Source organism: Spermophilus citellus, assembly GCF_964194105.1.
Source record: "Spermophilus citellus genome assembly, chromosome: 7".
NCBI classification, from domain to species: domain Eukaryota; kingdom Metazoa; phylum Chordata; class Mammalia; order Rodentia; family Sciuridae; genus Spermophilus; species Spermophilus citellus.
In genome coordinates, this window is record NC_138188.1 from 29761190 (window position 1) to 29785857 (window position 24668).

General features: G+C 39.8%; 1 protein-coding gene across 1 annotated transcript in view; it reads right to left on the minus strand.

The window, feature by feature from the left end:
- The window catches only part of CPNE4 (copine 4), a 450966-nt gene that overhangs the window by 192898 nt on the left and 233400 nt on the right, over positions 1-24668 (minus strand). The window lies entirely within an intron of this gene.

Consider the following 24668-nt stretch of genomic DNA (forward strand, 5'->3'; position numbering starts at 1 on the left):
TAGAAAACTCATATCATGATGAACCCTTTTCCATTTTGCTGATTTTCTATATCCATGATCTATTTCACGATTACTGTTGATGTTCTCTCCCTCCATCTCTTTCTCTCTCTCCCTCCCACCCAACTCTCTCTCCTATCCCAGAAAGCTGTTAATATCTCCAAGATGCTGTTAGAAACTCAGGATAAATGGCACACCAAATGCTGCTAACACTGGGATGGGGGCAGGAAAGGAGGAGTGCAAAGTGAAAACAGTCGGATTAGTTGTTGAAGCAGAGCTGCAAGTAAAATTTCCCCCTCACTTGGATGCCTGTTGATGTTGTATGCAAAATAAATCATAACAGAAGCATTCAATTAGAATATAAACTTGGGCATTAATGCATGTGTGCAAGGAAGAGGAAAAAGTTTCTCTCTGTTCTGTTTTGGTCTTTGGTCTGTAACTGATGTGTAACATTCTGATTATGGGGTAGAGCAGGCTTACAGAGTGGGAGGTGCTAAGTATGAGTGTGTGTGTGTTTAAGAGAAAACATCAAAAAACTACAGGATCTATGGGAATAGCAGAGACAAGAACTAGTGGATTCCTAAAACAGTGGACTTCCTGGCTTCTCCCTCTTTTTTTTTTTTTTTAATTTATTTATAGTTGGTCGTTCAAAACATTACATAGTTCTTAGCTTCTCCCTCTTTTAACCCTCTAATACTAATTTTTTTTTCTTGTAATGACTTTTCCCGTCTACCCAGACCACCTCCCAAGAACATGCAAAAGCCAAAAGCCATTCTCCTTCTTCATTCATGATGTGACTCTCCTGAGCCCCAGAAGGAAGGAATCCCTCACCATGATGTAGAAGTTCCCTCCCTCCACAGCCTTCTCAAACTACAACCTTCAGGACTATTGAGGAACCTAAAATACCTCCCACCTCCTTGTCCTCTTCCAGATCTCTGACAGGGGATCCCCTACTCCATCTCTTCTCACCAGGAAGTAGCCAGATATGATGATGTCGCCCCAACTCATTATACCCTTTTCAGAGTCTGGAATGACATATATGGATAGTAGGCCCCAGGGGACTTCCCTTACTGTCCCCCTACCTGTCCTCTTATCCTGCTGTAAATGAGCCAGCAACCTAAACTCCTCCTATGACCTGGCCCTGCTAAGCCCTATAAAACCCAGGCCCTTGTTGCAGCCTGCCGTCATTTCCCTCTTGAAAACGTGCCCCTCCATTGCTTAGTAAAGTATGGCTGGTCCATTGGGGTCTTCTGCCTTCATTTTCTCTTTCTTTTCCTAATCTCTCTCATGTGCATTCACAAAACCTACAGTGTACTGTGTTTAGATATCTAGGAGAAGGTCTTTTCATCACTTTGGTTTACTCTGTATCCAGGAGTAGTAAACCACATTACAACATTTATATCTTATGTTTAGAGCTGGCCCCTTAAAAAAAAAAAAAAAAAAAAAACCGAAGAGAAAGCATATCAGGCTGCTTTCCAAACAAACAGGATTCAATACGAAAGACTGGACCTGTCTGAGCCCCCCAAATGGCATTTTGGGTATTTTTTTTTAATATATCAACAGTCCAGTTGGCTCCCTTTAGCCTGGGTGGGGCACTGATGGGGGGTGTCGGGGAGGTAGCTAGGACCATTTTCCCTTTTGGGCAAGCAGACAGCACTGCCTACGTTTTGTCATACATGAAAATTAAAAGAGAAAAAAGTCACAGTCACATTTTTTTTGTCTCTGTTGTATCAGCAAATATTTCTTCAAAACAATAACTTCAGATGCAATCTGCCTATCAAAAAAGATAGCTTAGAGCTAGAAAGATTTTAATTTCCCAAATCCTCTGTCCCCACACACCCACACTCAGGTTTCATGTTTTTTGCTTTTGTTTTTAGGAGAAATGGGTTTCTAGGGTCTCTATCTCAAAAGCCAAGTACCCTTAATGAACAGATCCAGTACCCTAGTATTCTATCTGGAATCCAAGTATCTCGCTTAGTATCTGGTCTCAGGCTTTTTGATACCTTGCTGCTGCTGTATTTCTTCATTAAAGTCTAGCTCAAAGGAACAGAGGGGAAAAGAAATGTCCCTGGATGCAGCCATGTGCTGGGGTCCAAATGCTTGGTGGAGGAGGAGCCGAGATTTATTGCCATCAGGCTTAGCCAACTTTTCATGAACCCGAAGTTTTACTGCTCTCTTGCTCCTACCATATCTGCAGAAAACTAAGAGCTTGTTTTCAGGAACATTAGCACCCACTCATCCTAGAACCAATTCTGATTCCTGGTGGCTTGTACAGGTCAACAAAGATGCCCAGAAAGAGAGATTTTTGTCAGAGCCTAAGAAGTTCAATTTCTCACATTGCAAGGAGAGAGAGAGAGAGAGAAATGAAAACAGACCCCTAGGCAGGCTAAACTGGAGACACCAGAGATATGAAAAAAATCCTATTATAAATGTAATATCTTGAGCCCAGATGAACCCATCTATTGGGATAGAAATTGAATCAGAAATCCTCCTCCGTCGTGTAAATGTCCTTCATGTTGATCTTTTCTTTCCAACCAGCGCTGTTTTTGTATCAAATGGAACCTCTCAATTAAAAAAAAAAATTGCAGCACTTAAAGGCTCTTGCACTGGCTGAAATGTGGCTAGCACTGTGCAAAATCTGATTTTATCAGAAGGGTCCCATGAGATGTTTGCTGAACAACTGCATCTCAAGCAAGATGGGAATGGCTCCCTCTGATCAACTGTTGGAAGGCTTTTGCTGTTGTGGTGACTTTGCCTTGTTTTTTCATTGTCTGCTCCAGGAATTCAACGCCATACTTCCCCGCAGTGCAACCAGATTGGACATGAATACTGAATGAGACCCCTGGAAAGGGATTTAAAGCCCCCAATGAGGCCACAATTCAAGAGAAAGTCTACCTCCAACTCCCTCCAAGCCATTTTCTTATTCAAAGAAAATTCTAAGCGTGTTGCATCTTACCCACGCTAGGAAAAAAAGATGTTTTGAATATTTCATAGCCCCAAGGACTAGACAAAAATTATTATAAATTACATTATAATGTAATATTAAAATTGCCGCTTGAGGGTGTGGATTTTCAAATGTCTTGAGAGCCTTGATCCTCATCCAAGCTCACGTTCATCCTCTGGTGCTATCGGAAACCACTACATTCTCTTTCCTATGAAATTTTCTAGTGCTATGGATTCCCCCGTGGTAGGTTAGATAACTTGGTTACTTCAGCTTCCCTCTCCTTGAATGTGTATCATCAGAAGGAAAATTCAGAGATTAGGGTTTTGGAAACTCTAAAATCAATTTGCTACACAAGCAAAAAATAGAGAACTACACGACTGGTGGTTATTTCCCTCTGGGTTGTGGGAAGATGTGAAAATAAAACTCCAGTGCCAGGTTCCCTTCCTGTGACAAACTGTGAGACATGGCCATCTGCAAGTGAGAGTGTGTGCTTGCGAGAAGAATATATGTGTATTAAGTGGAACAGCGAACTTTATAAACAAGATGGGTGATTGGTCTGCACTGAAAAGGAAAGACTCAAATTCCATCCTATACATTATTAAGGGGCTTAAACCTGGATTATGTTCAGAGAGAATTGAGTCTTTGAGACTCCAAGCCATGGTGAGGATAACCTGTCTGAGGAGGAGGAATAAAACCCTGCTCCTTAGGTGTTCATAAAAAAAGCTGAAAAACAAAACCCCACACAGCAGGAAATACCATATATTGAAGGAACCTCTTTCTTTGTTCCCATCTTCTTACTTTCCCCCTGAAAAGCAGTCTTGCAGAATTTACATGGTGACTTCAATACGGCAGAAAACCATTCTCCCTCTCCACTTTGAGCTGAACTCTCCCTCCCCACTTTGAGTTGGAACTATGCACATTATTTGTCTACCCTATCTTTGAATCAGCCCATTATAAAAATTCAAATAATTAGAATTACATTATAAGATGAACATTGCTTTTTAAAAATTATTTATTTATTTATTTATTTATTTGGCTAAGAGGGCCAAAGCTAAGGCTTCAATTTTTTTTCTCAGAGTTAAATTGCTCTTGGCCTGGGCCCCTAAACCCTCAAGAGAAGCCCGCACAGTTTATAATACACCCACTTCAGTAACAAACCAAGAGCCTTAAGTCTTTAAGTAACTTCAAGTTATTCAATGTCTATAACATGAGGTTTTGTTTGTTTTCACAATATGAAAATGCATTTTGTGCCCTGACCCAGGCAGCAGGTAGACTGACCTGCAGTTGTTGAGTTGCTAGTTTGTGTTAAAACGTATTGCAAATCTGAAAAGATTCCTGTTGTCCTGGAATTATTGAAAGCTGAGGACACAAATATCAAGTACCCCATATTTTAAAGGGAGGAGTAAAGGTGAGAAACAACCCCTTTGAGGATACAACCAAATCTATAATCATCACAGCCTCCAACAAAAGCTAAAAATTGGAGAGGAAGGAAGGGAAGGCCACAGAGCCCTGGAGTTGGACTTTCTGGTTAAGGGGAGGATGCTGTAGTGACTTCCCATCCTCCTTCAGCAGGACAGACTCTGGTAGAGGTGCTGCAGGAGAGCTCTCAGCAGAGACTCGTGGGGTTGGTAGAAAGGGGAGAGAAGTGTCATGATATGCAGCTGAGCACCTGCCTATGCAGTGGGTCTTGCTAAGATTTCTTTGGTATCTATTTAATCAGGAAAAAAGAGAGTTAGAGGGGAATTAGGACATCAAGGTCTTCTACCATTACATAAAAGATAGTGGCAAAAGTGAGGGACTGTCCTGTTGGCCAAGTAGCTATCCTAGGGGGCAACCAGCATTGACCTTTCTTGTGTGTATCCCACCATTGAGGGTTGATACCTGGAGGAAGTAAAGTTGGGATGGTGGGTAGAGGGCTGGGCTCCTCTATCCAGGGCACACAAACACCTGTAAGTGTGAAGAGGCAACATCTAGAGTAGATATTCTGAGATTTCTGCACCCCCCCCCACACCCAGGACAGTTTAGGCTGTGTTCTGGCCACCAAACATTCTCATCTTGGCAAACCTTCCTGACCTGCCTACCCAACTGGGTTGAATGTTATGATTTGGATCCATGAATCTGAAATGCTACAGAATTCACATCACTCAAAAGCCAAGTATTGGGGTTGTCAGCCTGAAAAATATGGAGGGTCCACATACTTTTCAAAAGTTGGTGTTCCATTTTATTGACCAAATCAGAATACACAAAAATCTGTTTATAAAAGTAATTGTTAAGCCAGGCACAGTGATGCATGCCTGTAATCCCAGTGCCTGGGGAGGCTGAGACAGGATCACGAGGTCAAAGCCAGCCTCAGCAATGGCGAGGTGCTAAGCAACTCAGTGAGACCCTGTCTCTATATAGAATACAAAATAGGGCTGGGCATGTGGCTCAGTGGTTGAGTGCCCCTGAGTTCAATCCCTGATACCCACCCCCCAAAAAAGAAATGGTTAAATGCAATGTCCAATAGCCATTACAGACCTTGATTATAATTCCTTATTTACATATGTGATCAAGATTTACCTCTACTGAGTTTTAAGCTCCATGAAAATGGGAAGTAGCCTGACTTCTGTATCCTAACACTATATCCTAATATCTAGTGAAGAGTCTGCCCCATAATAGATGCTCAATAAATATTTGTTGGAGAAACAATAAATAGATCTCTAAAATGTCAGAAATGGGTGTGTGCATATTATAAGTATATAGCATGTATGTATGTATGTATACCAGGGATGAAGAAATTTGGATCTGGATTCTACAACTCCAGAGCCCTGGAGTTGTAATCAGAACTAAAAATTGGAAAACTAAAAATTGGAAGCTCTCCAACTTTTAGTTTTTTGTTGGAGACTGTGATGATTATAGATTTGGTTGTATTCTCAAAGGGGTTGCTTCTCACATTTACTTCTCCCTTTAAAATATGGGATACTTGATATTTGTGTCCTCAGCTTTCAGTAATTCTAAGACAACATGCATCTATTGATTTTTCAAAATTTCCATTCTCATCCTAGGTTGATACTATCTGAACATGGCTTCATGTGCTCAGATTCCTGCTGCATAGTTAGAGATGTGCATTGGTTTTATGTCATTTTTTCAGTACATGATCATTCTTTCCCATGGGCCTACAGTGAGTTCAGTCGCTTCACGAGAGTTAGGGCCTTTTTATGAGCCACCGCCAGCATTTCTTATCATCAGTAAGCACATGACCAGGCTTCAGATGGAGGGAGACCCCAGTGAAGTTCCCAGAAGGAGATGTCCTAGGAGGTTTAGTGGGTTTATTATCTCTCAAGTTTCCTTGTTCTACCATAGCAGTTCGGCCACTATAAGTAGCAACATCCCAGGGATTGGCCTGATCATCTTCACTGCAACTGAGAGGATGAAATGACAAAGAAAAGAAGGATACTTGGCCCATTACTTACATTATGCCAAGAAAGTGTACAGCACACAGTAGGTGCTCAAGGGATGCATGTTATGTGAGTAGATGGATGGAATACATTTTATTAAAGCTATTGCTGTTACCAAGGAGCTAGTGAGACCTCAAGCATCTTTCCACATGTGGTTAAATGTGGTTGTAGAACCTCTGTCAGTGTCCACAGAGCATGTGAGCTAGGGAGTGACACCTCAACATTAGTCACATGTCAGGCAGTTCCACATAGGGTTCCTCAACAGCCTTGGAAGCACGAGATGCCTCTCTTCCTCTAGCAGATTCATCAGACAGCCACAAATGTCATAATTTCCCCCGGAAATAGAAATTATTGCTGTGAAGTCACCTGGTTCTTCCACTCAGATTTGTGGAACACAGATGGCCTGATAATGCCCTGTCAGTCGAAAGGAATGAGCGCAGCGGGGAAGGATGTTTATCCCAGATCTCGCTGTGCGTGGTGCATTAGGATGTTTCTTCCACTTGTGTTCCTGTTGGCAAATTACTTGTGATCTGTGGGCTTCATCATTCATGTGAGTGGGAAAGCCTGGGCTCAGAGCTGCCTGGTGAGGGCAGGGCTGCCCCTGGATTCATATGCTCCTGCACACACCAGGAATAGGCAACCAGGGAGAACAGCATTTCCGACAAGTGATCACTTGTCCAAAAGCTTATTTAAAATTTTTAGGATATATTCACCCTTTTGGATCTAATAACAGGGATAATTTTTGAAGAGTAGCTAGTAATTCTTAGGTAGTGCTAGAATCCAATGGAGACCCTTGACTCTTAATTTGGGAATCTCATAACCTGCCAATGCAGGGAGGACTGAATAGAAGAACAAGCCATGGTTTGTTAAGCCAGCATCTTAATTTGCATACAAAGATATATAGGGAACTTTAAGAAGGATTCCCTAGCTGTTGTCAGCAGGGACACACTTGTTCTCTTTTAATATACACATTAATGTTCATTTTTTAAAATGATAAATCAGCACATGATTATTAATGGCTTAGAAAAGAACAAAATGTGAAAAAAACAGTCACCCATGATCCAATCATGAACCCACAGCCACTGTAGTTTTTGGAAATCTTTTAAATCAATTATTTTATAAAATCCCCCTAACAAAAGAATGCTGTTGAGCTCTCGATTTGTTAAATTTATTTATTTATTCTAATTTGTTATATGTGAGAGCAGAATGCATTTCAATTCATAATACACATACAGAGCACAATTTTTCATGTCTCTGGTTGTACACAAAGTAGAATCACACTGTTTGTGTCATCATACATGTACTTAGGGTAATGATGTCCATCTTATTCCATCATCTTTCCTACCCCCAGACCCCCTCCTTCTCCTCCTTCCCTTTCCCTCCCTCCCCTTTGCCCTATCTAAGGTTCCTTCATCCCTCCCATTCTCCTCCCCATCCCCATTATGGATTAGCAAGCACATAGCAAAGAAAACATATGGCATTTGTTTTGGGGGGATTGGCTAACTTCACTTAGCATTATCTTCTCCAGTGCCATCCATTTACCTGCAAATGCCATGATTTTATTCTCTTTTATTGCTGAGTAATATTCCATTGTGTATATATACCACATTTTCTTATCCATTCATCTACTAAAGGGCAACTAGGTTGGTTCCACAATTTAGCTATTGTGAATTGTGCTGCTATAAACATCAATGTGGCTGCATTACCATGTAAACTGTTTTTAAGTCTTTTAGATATAAACTGAGGAGTGGGATAGCTGGGTCAAATGGTGGTTCCATTCCAAGTTTTCCAAGGAATCTCCATACTTCTCTCCATATTGGTTGCACCAATTTGTAGTCCCACCGGCAATAATGAGAGTGCCTTTTTACCCACATACTCCCCAACATTTATTGTATTTGTGTTCTTTACAGCTGCCATTCTGACTGGAGTGAGATGAAATCATAGTTTTGATTTGCACTTCTCTATTGTTAGAGATGTTAAACATTTTTTCATATATTTGTTGATTGATTATATATCATCTTCTGAGAAGTGTCTGTTCAATTCCTTGGCCAATTTACTGATTTGGTTATTTAGTTTTTTGGTATTAAGATTTTTGAGTTCTTTAAATATTCTAGAGATTAGTGCTCTATCTGATGTGCAGGTGGTAAAAATTTGCTCCCATTCTGTAGGCTCTCTATTCACCTCACTGATTGTTTCTTTTGCTGAGAAGAAGCTTATAGTTTGAATTCATCCCATTAATAAATGGTTAATTTATTAATGATTGATCCATGATTTTATTTCTTGCACTCTTGGAGTCTTATTAAGGAAGTCAGGGCCTAATTCGACATGATGAAGATTTGGGCCTGTGTTTTCTTCTTCTATTAGACACAGGATCTCTGTTCTAGTACCTAAGTCCTTGATCTACTTTGAGTTTTGTGCAAAGTGAGAGGCAGGGGCTTCATTTCATTTTGTTGCATATGCATTTCCAGTTCTCCTGGCACCATTTGTTGAAGAGGCTATCTTTTCTCTAATATATGTTTTTGGCACCTTTGTCTAGTATGGGCTTGTCTCTGTCCTCTGTTCTGTACCATTGGTCTACAAGTCTATTTTTGTGGTGATACCATGCTGTTTTGTTACCATTGCTCCGTAGTATAGTTTAAGGTCTTGTATAGTGATGCCACCTCTTTCACTCTTCTTGCTAAGGATTGCTTTGGCTATTCTGGGTCTCTGATTTTTCCAGGTGAATTTCATGACAGCTTTTTCAATTTCTATGAGGAATGTCATTGGGATTTTTGATTGAAATTACATTAATCTGTATAGAGCTTTTGGCAGTATGATCATTTTGACAATATTAATTCTGCCTATCCAAGAACAAGGTAGATCCTTCCATCTTCTAAAGTCTTCTTTAATTTCTTTCTTTAGCATTCTGTAGTTTTCATTGTAGAATTCTTTCACCTCTTTCATTAAGTTTATTTCCAAGTATTTTTTTTTTTGAGGCTACTATAAATGAGGTGGTTGTCCTAGTTTCTCTTTCAGAGGATTTGTCACTGATGTACAGAACTACCTTTGATTTATGGGTGTTGCTTTTATGTCCTGCTAATTTGCTGAATTCATTTACTAGTTCTAGAAGTTTTCTGGTGGAATTTTTTTGATTCTCTAGATATAGAATCATATCATCAGCAAATAGTGATAGTTTGAGTTTTTCTTTTCCTATCTGTATACTTTTAATTTCTTTCATCTGTCTAATTGCTCTGGCTAGTGTTTCAAGAATTGTGTTAAATAGAAGTGGTGAAAGAGGGCATTCCTTTCTTGTTCTAGTTTTTAGAGGGAAAGCTTTCAATTTTTTTTCCATTTAGAATGATGTTAGCCTAGCTTTTACAATATTAAGATATGTTCCTGTTATCCCTAGGTTTTCTAGTGTTTTGAAAATGAAACAGTGCTGTATTTTGTCAAATTATTTTTCTGCATCTATTGAGATGATCGAATGATTCTTCTCTTTAAGTCTATTGATGTGATGAATTACATTTATTGATTTCCATATGTTGAAGCAAACTTGCATCCCTGGGATGAACCCCCACTTGATCATGATGCACTATCTTTTTGATATATTTTTGTATTCAATTTGCCAGAATTTTACTGAGAAGTTTTGCATCTATGTTCGTTAGAGATATTGATCTGAAATTTTCTTTCTTTGATGGTCTTTGTCTGGTTTTGGAATCAGAGTAATATTGGCCTCATAGAATGAGTTTGGAAGTGCTCTCTTTTATTCTATTTTATAAAGTAATTTGAGCAGTGTTGGTATTAGTTCTTCTTTGAAGGCATTATAAAACTCAGATGTGTATCCATCCAGTCCTGGGCTTTTCTTGGTTGGTAGGCTTCTGATGGTGTCTTCCATTTCATTACTTGAAATTGATCTGTTTAACTTGTATATATGATCCTGATTCAGTTTGGGCAAATCATATGACTCTAGAAATTTGTTGATGCCTTTGATATTCTCTATTTTATTGGAGTACAAATTTTCAAAATGATTTCTAATTATCTTCTGTATTTCTGTAGTATCCCCCATGATATTTCCTGTCTCATCACGGATGTTAGTAATTTGAGTTTCCCCCTCTCCTTCTCTTCATTACCATGGCTAAGGGCTTATCAATTTTATATATTTTTTCAAAGAACAAGCTTTTTGTTTTGTCCATTTTTTCAGTTGTTCCTTTTTAAATTATTTTAATTATTTCCTGTCATCTACTGCTTTTAGTGTCTATTTGTTCTTTTTTTCTAGGACTTTGAGATGTAATGTTAGGTCATTTATTTGTTGACTTTTTCTTCTTTTGAAGAATGAACTCCATGCAATGAACTTTCCCCAGCATTGCCTTCACACTGTCCTAGAGATTTTGATATGTTGTATCTGTGTTATCATTTATCTATAAGAATGTTTTAATCTCCTCCTTGATGTGTTTTGCACTCATTGTTCATTCAATAGCATATTATTTAGTCTCCAGGTGTTGGAATAATTTTTATTTTATCTTATCATTGATTTCTAATTTCATTCCATTATGATCTGATAGAATAAAGGGTAGTATCTCTACTGTTTTTTATTTGCTTAGAGTTGTTTTGGGGCATAATACATGGTCTATTTTAGAGAAGGATCCATGCTTTGCTGAAAAGAAAGTGTATTCGCTCATTTATAGGTGTCAGTTAAGTCTAAGTTATTGGTTGTATTATTAAGTTCTATAGTTTCTTTGTTCAGTTTTTTTTTTTTTAAGATCTATCCATTGGTGAAAGAGGTGTGTTAAAGTCACCCAGAATTATTGTGTTATGGTCAATTTGACTCTTGAACTTGAGAAGAATTTGTTTGATGGACATAGCTGCTCCATTTTGGGGGGCATATATATTTATATTTTTATGTTTTGTTGGTGTATGATTCCCTTGAGCAGTATGAAATGTCCTTATTTATCTCTTTTGATTAACTTTAGCTTGAAGTATACTTTATTTGATATGAGGATGGAAATCCCTGCTTGTTTCCACAGTTCATGTGAATGGTGATTTTTCCAAACCTTTTACCTTCAGTCTACAGATGTCTTTTCCTCTGAGATGAATCTCTTGGAGGCAGCATATTGTTGGGTCTTTTTTTTTTTCTTTTTAAATCCAATCTGCTAGTCTGCATCTTTTGATTAGTGAGTTTAGGCCATTAATATTCAGGGTTATTATTGAGACATGATTTGTATTTCATTATTTTTTAAAAATTTTTGGTATTTAACTTGACTTGATTTCTCTTTTGATTGTTTTTTCCTTTAGTGTAATATCTTCCTTTGTAGATTTTCATTGTTGTTTTTAGTTTCCTCCTCTTGGAATATTTTACAGAGGATGTTCTGTAGTATAGGCTTTCTAGTTGTAATTTTTTTTAACTTTTGTTTATCATGGAAGGTTTTTATTTAATCATCAAATCTAAAGTTTAATTTTGCTTGATGTAAGATTCTTGGTTGGCATCCATTTTTCTTTCAGAGATTGATATATGTTGTTCCAGGATCTTCTAGCTTTCAGGGTCTGGGTTGAAAAATCTGCAGATATACTCAATGGTTTCCCCATATATGTAATCTGATTCTTTTTTCTTATGGCTTTTAATTCTCTTCTTATTAATCTGTATGCTAGGAATTATAATGTGCCTAGGTGTAGATCTGTTATGATTTTGTACATTTGGTGTCCTGTCAGCTTGTTGTATTTGATTTTCCAATTTATTCTTAATGTTTAGAAATTTTTCTGATATTATTTCATTGAATAGTATGTTTAGAACTCTATGCCATCCTCTATCCCAAAATTCTTATATTTGGTCTTTTTATGTTATCCAATAATTCTTGAATGTTCTGCTCATGATTTCTTACCATCTTCACTGTGTGATCAACATTCTTTTTTAAGATTATTGTTATTATTATTTTTTGTCTGAGGTTCTATCTTCCAAGTGATCTAATCTGTTGGTAGTGCTTTCTATTGAACTTTTAATTTGGTTTGTTGTTTCTTTCATTTTAGGGATTTCTTTTCTTTCTTTCTTTTTTTCAGAACCTCTATCTCCTACTGAAGTAATCTTTTGTTTATGGTATTGCTTATGTAGTTCTTTATCAAAATGATCTTTTGCTGCCTGTATTTGCTCTCTTATATCATCCTTTAATTAATTTTAATTATGTACATCCTGAATTCCTTCTTTGTAATTTCTTCTGTTGTCCTGGCCATGGATTCTAATAATGTAGTTTATTTTGTTTTTTTGGGACACTTTCTTCCCTTGCTTTTTCATGTTGTTTGTGTTTCTTCCCTCCTAGCACTGCGGGTCCAAGGCATTACAATTTTTACCTTATAGGCTTATAGTGTACCTACAAGGTTCTAATACCTCTCCTTTAGATCCCAATACAAACAACATACAGCCTTAAATCAAATAGCTGCTATTAAGACATTTACAATTTTGTCACAATATGCAGAAATGGTGAGTTCAATTATTATCTACAATACAAACAGTAGTTTGCAACAGGATCTACAGTTTCTGATGGTGGGGAAAGAGAGAACTGGGGGTGAGGTGTAGGATGGGATGTAGGAGGTGAGGATATAGGGTTATTAGATCTTAGGAAGCATGAAAGAAGAATATAAAGAAGTTGATTAGTAGCAGGAGAAGAGAGAGAAAGTGATTTGGGGGAGATAAGTAAGTGGGAAGACAATAGAGAGAATACAAAACCCAAACAAGCATAAATATTAAGAAAAATAAGAAATGTAAAAATAAGAGATAAAAGAATATACAACACAACTTTGTAATATACTATTCAGACGTCCCAGTCCTAGGTAGCCTAATTCATAAAAAGTACTTGGCTTTACAAATGTTGGGAATGTGAGGGCAGGAGGAGAGAAGAGAGAAAAGAGAAAAAAAAAATTCTAGATTCAAGGTTTGTTTTTGTTGGAATTCAGTATCTTTCCTGCTTCCCTTCTCATCTAATAAGTGGGGTCATCTGTTTGCTGGTATCTCCACTCTCAGGATGGTGAAGGTGATTAGGGTGCGAGGGTTGGTCTTGGGGGTGGAGCTCCTGGAGGTGGGGTACAGCACCTGCCATCTGATAGGAGACTGCATCCCAAGGATCTCCTTTAGGAGCCACCTGGGTGATGTGGGTGCCTGGTCTTGTCTCCTTATTTTTGCCTGTAGACCTCACAATTCCTGGTCTCTAATTTAGTCTCTAAACTGTATCTCACTCACCCCATTCCTTTCTATTTCTCAATCAGGAACTCTCTCCTCAGAGGTCTTGTGGACTGCTCTCTGGGGTCTGTAACCTGTCATGGAGAGCTGTTTTGTATTGGGTGGTTCAGAATCAGGCTTTGGGAGCTATGGACTGGCCATGTAGCTGCAAGCGCTGTGCAAGGTCAGTGGCTGCTGGGGAGAGGGGGGAGTTGGGATTACAGGTACCTTGATATTGCTTCTTAGGCTCCAACCAGTGTCCCAAGCTGGAATTTGCCCCAACTAAAGATGGCGAAAAAAATATCCCAAGATGGAGGTAGCTGCTTTCAACGATGGGGTGTGGGGTGGGTTGGGGCTGGGTGGTGGTGTTGTTGGACAGCGTGTTCAGATATGCAGCACTGTGGCATGCAGTGTTGTGGCTGGTGACTGGCTCTAGACCCTGTGCAGTGCCCCAGGTGCAGGCCACCACGTGGAGGGGACTATGATAGTGGTTGTATTGTTTTAAGTTTGAGTTGACTGGGGGAGCCCCACGTTGGCATATGGGGTTCACACGGGAGCAGAGGTTGGGATTCCTGTGCGGGTGGGTTGCCAGGTGTCCTGCACAGGTACTGATGCTGGTGGTCCTCTCTTGATTTTTAATAGTTGTAAAATCTTGTGTTATGGTTTGGATACATGGTATCCCCAAAAATGCTTATTGTGAGAAAATGGAAGAACATTTGGAGGTGAAATGACCAGATTATGACATTTGGAAACTAATCAATAGCTTAATCCATTGATAATGGCTTAACCAGCTGGCAATTGCAGGCAGGTAGGGTGTGGCTAGGGGAGGTAGGTCACAGGGGCCTCTGGGCTATATATTTTTCCTTGAGGGAGGACCTCTGTCCTTGCTTCCTCTTGCCAGGCCCTAAGCTGTTTTCCTCTGCCATGATGTTCTGTCTTATCTCAGGCCTGGAACTATGGGTCAGCCATGTAGCAACTGAGACCTCTGAAACTGTGATCCAAAATAAACTTTTCCTCCTATAATTGTTCTTGTCAGGGTTTTGGTCACAGCAATGCAAAAGCTGACTAATATATCATCTTGCATCCTGTTTTTCCTACTTCATATTCTAAAGTGAACATTTTAATTGACTGTGAACATTTTAAATATTTGAAATGGCTAAATAATATTCTGTTAAGTGGCTTAACCAAATTTACCTAGGCATTTTATATTGCTGGACATTTCTAGTCACTTCCAAATGACTCCTCTTTTAAAAGAACGGTGTGATACATGCCCAGTATTTTCCCACATTTTGGGATTATTTCATTAGAAATGATTCTCTGAAGTATAATTATTGGCTCATAAACATGCAGCCAACCTGCTTTCCAAATAGTCACACAGTCGCCACAAGTGAACATGTTTATATCTCAACCTGAAAAAATATGTTAACTGAAATCCTTCTACTTTTAAGAGTTGCACAGAAAAAAACAATATTTTTTCTTTTCTCCTCCCCTCCCCTTCCCCCTCCCCCTCCCTCCCTCTTCTTTTTTCTTCTTTGTACCAGGGATTGAACCCAGGGGCACCTAACTATCGAGTCACATCCCCAGTCTAGAAAATTTTTTCTTATAGTATTAACCAAAGAAGCTACCCTGGATAATTCACATCCAAATATATTTATTCAAAGTGTATTTTTCTTTCAAATGCACAGAGAGAAATAAAATACCTTTGCTTGAAAAGAGATTACCTCCAGTAATGAAGTACCCTGAATGAAATGGTTTACATTGAATATTTCTTGAACTTTTTTTTTTGATTAAATAAGGAATATTGGTAAAAATCTCTGAAACAATGTTAGGGTAACTTTAGGATAATTCTGATTTCATGTGACTTTTAGTCCTTTAAGTGAGAGAAGTTTGTCAAATTTACAACTAATGGGGATCTTAAAAACATTTATAAGAGTGGTTCTGTAAATTCACAAAATTCAGAAACACATATTATCTTTCAGGATAAGTCCATTATACCATGACAACTTAAAGTCAGAACACATGGTCTCACCAGTGATCGAAGCAGCATAAACAAACCTATCAGATGAAAATTGCCTGTTTGCTGATTGGATTTTTGTCCCTGAAACTAGTGGGGACATCTTTCAGATTAGTTTTTGTAGAGGAGCAATTCATGAAGGATGGAACTGTACTAAACTTAATAAATTGGTAGTTCAGTCAACCACGCTTGAGTTTGTTATTATGAGGGTGAATGGCTTCATTGGAGTTTGGATGGCAGAAGATAGCACACCTCACAAAAAATATGCAGATGAATTCCATGCACAAAGACATATCCTTTACTTAGTCTCCTAGGAAATTCCAAACTTTATAAGGAAGATGACATCTAAAAATATCTCTTCCGAACATCTTGCTGACTTTATCTTGTATTGTTCTTTCATCAATCATGTGAGATAGATTTTGCTTTCCCTATTTTTCAGAGAAGGAAACTGAGGATGGGTATCATCAGATGTTAGATTATTTGTCTAAAAGATATTCTTTTCCTCCACTTTGCTACCAGGGCTCCAGCTTTGTCCAGCAGGCAGGGTGGTCACAGAAAAGGGTCCCCCTCCTAGACGTGAACCATGGGAATCACCAAATACTAATCTCATTCTCTTTGGTAAGTAATTGGTCCACAGGTGAGCCTTTATCTAGTTTCAGCCCAAAATACAGTGGGATCTGTCTATTGAGGAACTTCTGCTCTGAGAAACACACGCATGCACACACACACACACACACACACACACACACACACAATCAAATAAAAAGGACCTGTTTTCTTCTGGTGGATGTAGGGGAGAATACAACACCTTGTGCTGTGACCTCCATCTCACTACCATGCAGAACCAGCCTGAATGTGAAAGCCATCACATCCTGGGTGGAGGAGCAAACAGATGAAAGTACTTTGGCTCACAGTAACATTAATAATTAATAATTAATAAACACTTGAATATTCTATTACTTGCAGTCAAAACCATTCTAGAGGAACCAAGATAAGATTTAAACCTAAGCCTGACGGACCACAAAGTCCATGAAATTACCAAGGCATGGTGGCCCCTGGAAACCCTTCTCTTTAGAGTTAGAGGGACAGCTACCAAGAATAGAGAGAAGCCAAGCTAGAGAAACCCTATTCCACCCTCCATTGTCCCCACCACTGCCACTGTCCCTGCTTCAACTCAAAGAGATTATGAGTTAGATAGTGCTCCTCAAATGCTTCTCCTGATTAAAAATGATAGAAAACCCACAGTGCTTTGAAAATTGATTTTTTTTTTTTCATGTTAACTCTAAGCCAGTAGTTTTTTTTTTGTTGTTGTTGTTTTGTTTTTTGTTTTTTGTTTTTTGGCTTGAAAGGGCCTCTCTTAAAATCCTGGTCTAATGTTTGCTTCAACTATTTTTAGCTGGTTCGGGATGGGGCAAAAAGGAAGGAAAGATAAAACCCAAAGGCAATTCAGAAACTGTTCTTTACTTGAACTACTCTGATTTATTTTTTTCTTACCTAGATCTTGATTTCACCAGGCTATAGAATAAGTAGCCAAATCAGTTTGTTTTCTATCCTAGTTTTTTGTATTTTTGGTTTTTTTTTTTTTCTTTTGCTTCTGTCAATTTTCACTTACAGGGATGGCCCTGATGAGGAGTGGAATGGCCCTGGGTCCTGCAGGAAAGAATAGGAAGGGGGGTGACACTGGAGTTGTGAGGCAGGAGAATTTGTGTTGTAACGAACAGCTCAGAGCACAAATGTGATTCTTCTTGAGACAGATTTTAGTGATCATTTTGTTGGTTGTTTTAGGAAATTAACCATCTCTGGTGGGAAAGAGTTTCATTTCATATATGATAAATGTCTAAAAGATGTTAGACAATGTGGATGGGGAGAGAAGAAAATGGAATGGGGGAGGAGAGGAAGAGACTGTTCTAACCACTCTCTTCATCAGTGTCTGTTTTATTGCTGTGATCCAAAGACTTGACAAAAACAATTAGAAGAGGAAAAGTTTATTTGGGGGCTCGTGGTTTCAGAGGTCTCAGTCCATAAAAGGCCAGCTCCATCCCTCAGGGCTCAAGGTGAGGCTGAACATCATGAAGGAAAAGTCTCCTGGAGGAAAGTGAATCAGGGCATTGCACTAAGAAATAGAAAGAGAGAGATGGTAGGGGGGCTCCACTCAACAGTGACAAAATGCATACCACCCGAAGGCGCACTCCCAGTGACCCACCTCCTCCAGGCACACGCCTCCTGCTTACAGTTACCATCCAGTTAATCCCTATCAATGGATTAACTAATGATTAGGTTAAGACTCTCACAACCCAATCATCTCATCTCTAAGCTTCTTTCACTGTCTCACACATGAGCTTTTAGGGGACACTTAATATCTAAACCGTAACTATGTTTTTAGATGCATACTTGGTCAGGAAGCGTGGAAGTTTGTGACCTGAATTCTAGTGAAGCAGCCTGGGATACAGGTGAGAGATACAGGGGAGGAAGGGGAAGGATAGCAGCATCTATCTAAGCCTGGAATCTTCAGGTCCTGCTGTCTGAGGGTTAGTGTTCCTGCTGTCAGTTTGCACAAGACTAGAAAACAAGTTGGGGGCCAGGGAGAATCCAGAAATCTTCCAGCTGTAAAACAAGGAGAGTTCAGGACTATCCATTTCTCTTTTCTTTTGTATTTGTCTCAATCTGAGGTTTCATAACCAAAAGGGGCAAGGAAACGGTGCAAATGTCATGGCTTCTCTACATTTGGGAGAGATGTCTTCCTGAGCAAAGCCCATCAGGAAAATCAATGCATAGCAAATGCATCTGTCTAAACAGGCTCTGAGCTTCCTAAACCTTCATGCACAAATGTGATTCAGTGATGGACAATGGGAAGCATCCAGGCTCTGGGTCCAGATTTCCTCCTCCCCCTCCTCCTCCTCCCCCTCCCCCTCCCCTCCTCTCCTTCTCCTCCTCTCCTTCTCCTCCTCCTCCTCCTCCTCTCCCCCTCCCCCTCCTTCTCCTCCTCCTCCTCCTCCTCTCCCCCTCCCCCTCTCCCTCCCCCTCCTCCTCTTCCTCCTCCTCTTTGGCTTCAATATTCTTTTTCATGCTTACCTCCACTCCTCCCTGGCTTATTCTGGAGTTATCTTCTGATATGGTCTCTGTCTCACTCCTATTCCTACTTCTCACAGGTTTTTCCAACTAATTTAGTATTTTATTCAGGAAATGATGGTACATCTCCCCCCTTGCCCTGTCTCGGTTCCTCCTTACCCTCCCTCTCATTAGAGCAGCGAGGGCTATATTAAAAGCAAAAAGTGGACCACTGTTACATTTCCCCACTGTCAATTTCTACATTCCATTTCTATGGAAAAATGGGTGGTGATGTTTATAAGCTACTTTTTGCTTGGTTCCTGAAGTAACTGGAAATCCTTGTTCTCTCTCAGGTGGAGCATGCCTGGATACCTTGTCTTTTAATATATTTAACATGGACCTGATAATCAGTGCCTCCTTTAATGACAGTCTTCCTTTTCATAGGTCAGGAAGCCAAAGCTCAAACATTTTAAGAAGATTCCTCAGAATTTCACTGGGAAGACCAGGACTCAGTCAATGGGGTCCAGAACCTGTGTTCTTTTCATAACCTAAGGACCATTCAAAACCCTGATTGAAGGCTCTGCAAAAGGAAAGGGAGAAGACTGAGAACATCTTTCCTGAACATTCACTTCAGCATCCTGTCACCACCCACCAGGGATAAGGAGAGAGTGTGATAATGGGAACTTTATTTCAGACAAAACCCATTCCAGTCAGCTTCAAATTGATGTATTGAAGCCAAGCAAGAGAAATACCCCTAGAGATAAAGCAGATGCCAATTTGGGAAAGGCCCTGAACAAAAGCACTTTAGACTGGAAGCAATCAGCATTTCCAAAAGCCAACATTTTTTTTTTTTTTTAACACAAACCATTGAAAATGGGGCTTGGCGCATGAAATGCATGGCATCTATTGCATCTTGTTGGACAATGCCTTCAGTTCATCCGAACTGACAGTTGATTAAAGGCCTTTCTTCAGGGAGAAAATAGTTTCCCTCCTTGCCCTTTGCCTGCCACACAGATATTTAGGGAGACCTGGTAAACATTAAGAAACACAATGAGGCAAGGGTATAGACTGAACAGAGAGTGACGGGGTAATTCATTGGGTTTTTTTTTTTTATTAGTTATTCCTACTCCTACGCTTTGTAGCTAGCTAGAGGCTGCTGTATTTTCATGGTTTCTGGCTAGGGATGCATGTCCTTCCTGTCCTCAGAGATACAGCCTTTGGACTACACCCCACCTGCAGACTTTGCCTCATCCAAGAAGATTCTAAATTGCACACATTAATCTTCCTGAAAGGGGATTCATATTACAGTTAAGATGCATCTTTAATATGGAAGTGCTTTTTTTTTCCCGCTGAAAGGTGGGCAATAAGATGATATTACATTAACCCATGTGTGTTTCCTCTATAATGACTTGAACCCGACCTCTCTCTAATGCTCACAAAGCAGGAAGAGAGCTTTCAACACAGCCTGTGCTCAGACAACTACATAACCATAGAAATGCAGACAGAAGAAATGTCAGATGTAGTCCTCTTTGAGTTTATGTGTAGGCTTTGAATCAGAGACATTGGGATTTCAGGAATTTTTTCCTTTATTTTTTTATTTTTATTTTATTTTTTTTTAGTTTCAAGAGCCCAGGAATTTCAGATAGGGAAAGTAAAGTTTATTATAAATAGAACTTGGGAGGAATAGCTCAAGAGTAGGAATGGTAATCCCTCAGGGTAGCTAAGGGTTGTCCTGCTGGAGGGTGGATCACATTGGAGAAATAGGACCCAAGGGACTCAGAAGACTGAGCACCAGTCTGGGGACCCTGTTCATCAAGGAGGTATGGTGGCTGCACACCCTAGGGAGTTACAGAGACCTGATATATACCCCAAGACCTGATGCCATCCTATCGATCCTACTACTGTTTGCTGCAATATCCCTTCAGCACCCCTGGAGAATCTCAAGTTTCTCAAGACCCAGAGTTGTCCTTGGGAGCATGGAAGGATTGTGAGGATGTGGGATGGAAGGCACCCACTGTCTGTTCCTTGGTGAGGCTAAAAGGAACCACACAGAGATGTCCTCTTGAGCCATTCAGGAAGGAAGCACATTCCCCTTCCTTGCAGCACTGAGGAATCATCAGAGCCACATCAATGCAGTGATGATGCATTCAGGGACTTTCAAAGCTCTGTCCTCAGAGGAGAGACTCACGCTGACTCTGTATGATTCTGTCTCAGTTGTCAAAACTAAAGTCACTGGGGAGCAGAATGACTGTTTATCCATCTCCATAGACTGCTCTTGTGTGCAGAAAGCCTGCTTGGTCTTACTCTGTTTTCTGGGGGTAGAATCTGAGTCTGAATTCCAAAACCAGGCTTGTTCCCTGGAACCATTGATAGCTTTGCCTTTGTCAACTGGAGATCCCCCATGTTGTTTACTCCTCTTCTTCTGCCCCAGGGACATTACACTGACTCATGCTGGACCTTCCAAAGACCAGCTCCTTACCTGATACAAGCCATGGATACCATCGCCCCTCCTCTCATTGTGTTCCCCATTCCAGAAGCAAATGGCTAGCTCAGGTCTTGTGAGAAGCAGCCTGTCCAGGGCAGAGCATGAGTTTGGAGTAAGGTTCAAATCCTGATCTGGCACTTATGAATGATGGGACATTGGGAAAATCATAAAATCTTGAACCTCAGTTTCTTCATCTGCAGAATGGGGATTGTAATTGCTACCATCACAGGAAATACATGGAAAGTGCAGTGTCTGGCATAAAGAAGGGGATATAAATGGCAGATCTTATCTACTTCCCTCTATAGTCAGCTGTTTCAATGTTTTTGTGTGTGATAGATCAGAACTTATTTCCATTGTAGAGCCTACGTCTGAGCAAGCTGGGAACATTCCAGGGTGATCAGAGACTGTGTACAATAGGATCTAGATGGTTTCTCCCCTTTCTATCCTAACTTTCCTCTCATGAGCTGGGGCCTAGCTCGGAAAATGCATGGAAAGTCATAGAGACGGAGAATCATACACAGTCGGTTCCCATGGAGAAGCACTCAAGAGATAAACCAAAGAAGCTAAGATCAGTCTGCAGAACCAAAGCAGGAAGTATGGAGCCAGTACCTAGAAGCACAGCCTGAGGTTAGTGGGGATGGACAGGGCTGGTTTGCTCAGATGTCTACTAAAAGTTACAGGAACAGGCCTGGCTGGATATTTTTCTGGGGGTGGGAGTGGAGATGTAACAATTCACCCCTGTCTGTTGGATAAAATGAAGTTGGATCTAATTTTGGTTCCACTCTTAGGGAGAACTCAAAGTCCCTGACTGAGAAGAAAAACAACATTTTTCCTAGTGTTTTACATAAATTGTCTAGCTATGGCTGGAAGAAGGCAGTTTTCAGAACAAATATGCTAAAAGAGCAGAAAACCTGTTAGAAGAGACATTTTTTGTCTTGCCTTCCATAAGGAAGGATTTCATCTTGTGGTTAGCAGAGTTCGAGCTTCAAACTTTCTCCCAGGTATTGGGATATTTTAAATGAAAAGGACCAGGAATGAAAAAATAACCAAAGAAAAACAAGTGAAGGCCATTTGGAATCTTAATGGCAGAGCAACATAGAGGATCCTTCTAAATAAAAGACCTAAAGTGACTGAAAGTCAAAGCATTTTCAGATCAGATATGCAGAGCTTGTCACACTCAAGTTGATGAAGCCAAAGAAACACACTCATTGGATGAGAACACACTAGCGGAAATTCACTGCATATCCTTCACAAGTAATATTCCCCCTCTGGGTCATGACTGGATGAAAATCATTTTGGCCAGGTGCAATGGTGCATGCCTGTAATCCCAGTGGCTCAGGAGGCTGAAGCAGGAGGATTCTGAGTTCAAAGTCAGCCTTCAGCAACATAGCCCTAAGCAACTTAGCAAGAACCTGTCTCTAAATAAAATATAAATGAAGGCTGCGATGTGGCTCAGTCCTTAAGCACCTCTGGGTTTAGTCCCCAATACAACAATAACAACAACAACAACAACAACATTTGGGACTCCTATAAAATATATCACCTTAAAATTTCTGAGTTGAAGCCAGGGAACCTGGTTAAAGTTTCAGCCCTTTTCAGACACTACTGACTTGTTCTCTGGCTAAGGAGTTTATCCTTTTAAAGTCCTATTTTCCTTCCTGTTCAGAGTATTCATAAAGACCACCTTTTCCCTAATACAGGAGCTTCCTGAAGCACAGGTGGACTTTTCAGTTCTCCTCCTCCAAGTGTCTCCCATTAACTCTGGCACAGAGAGCATGCTCAGTAGTGGTTGGTAAAATGACTGGGTGTATGAGGTAGCATGGGAAGGATAACAAGTGCTCTGAAATTGTAAGTGTGTGTTAAAGGTACCACCACTTTGATATTTCTGCCATTCTTTATTTGGTCCATTCAGTGTGTTTTTGAGCATCTTCAGAATCCTACAAACTGCAAACCAAGGAGCTCAAATTCTGTAATATATAGTTTGGTTGATTCTGACCAAAATCATCATAGAAATGTATTAGTGGAAGGAGAAATCTAACACAAAAGGTTTTCATATATCATTACTGTCTCACCTCTACTAAGATTTAATGCTCACTAAAAGCATTTTACAAATTGTTTATAATTATATCAAAGCATTTAATAATTTAATCCATATCCATATGCATGTAATGCCCTTGGACACATCTGAATAGATTCAGTTCAGTTTGTTTCAGCTGGTTAAGACAACACATAGATACACATTAGAATTCATTGTTCCTAGTTATTTCAAAAAAGTAATTTTATTTCAAAGATGCCGCAGCACATGCTTTCTGGAATTAGGCAACTCGACTTCAAATGTTCTATCCAAGAATATAATTTGTGGTGACAGAGATGGCAGCTAAAGGGTAAAAGTCCTAGGTTCCCCTGGTAGAGAAGGATGAATGGAAATGCAGAACCCTTGAGTAGTTTTTCTGCTCTTGTCACTTCACGCACTGCTGAAATTTTTCCTAGGAAAAAATGGTGAAAATCCATTTCTCTCAATTGAAGGGAGCCCTCAAGGTTTTCTGAGAGAGAGGCACCTCCTGGTTTGGAGGCCTCTAGGTGTTTGACCCCATGCTGTTGACCTTAGATAAGTGGATGGTGATAAGCAAGAGCCTTGAGGCCAACTCTGGGATGTTCAATTATAGTTTCCAAGGAAACAATCTCCTTATGGTCTAGGGATCCTGGCTGGGAAAGAAAAGTATGATGTGCACTGCTTAGCTCCAGTCATCCTTGATAATGGCGACCTCAGCAATGCGAGTAGCCATAAGGCCGAGGAAGAGAAGCCATTTCACTAATACTGAAAATCAGAATGTCAAATGCAGTCTATAGAATTAAGACTTTTGACCTTTGCTCTAATTGCTGTGTCTCTTAAGACAAATAAATAAATAAATAAATGGAACCTCCACTTTATAAGCAAGTGCTGATTTCCAGTGTTCACAGCATTGAACTTAATCCTCTCAGCCACCAATGAGCTTGACCTAGTAGTGAATAATGAGCATTCCTTTTGACTGGCGGAAGCCTAGGTCCAGCCCCAGCAGGGATCCAGGGGTCCTGAAGAAGGAGTGGCATTGTTGTTTTGAAAGAAGAAGAGGCAGGACAACAGGGTGCCAGTTATAAGCAGCCTCCAGAAAAAAAAATCTGCTGCCCCTAGAGAGACCTTTATTTTCATACCTCTTTTACAGGTGTTTTTTTCAGGTAATTAATGAATAGCCTCAAAGCCCGAAACGTCTCTGATTTACATGATTTTCAAGAGTTACAATCTTTTCTGACATACATTGATTACCTAAGATATTGAGTACATTGTTTATAATATTTTCCTAAAACCTTAGTCAATCATGATTCAGCTTTTAGGTTTTTACCAATCACTAGGAGCTAGACTACGCAACTAGACTACATGTCTCCTGACCTATTATTCACTTTTCACTTTAAAGCATACCTATAATTATTTCATTAACCTTTAACTTTAAAGCATACTCAGGATTATTGGTAAGCTTTCTTACTTCTAAACTAAAATCCCAGTAAAACACACTTAAAATAGT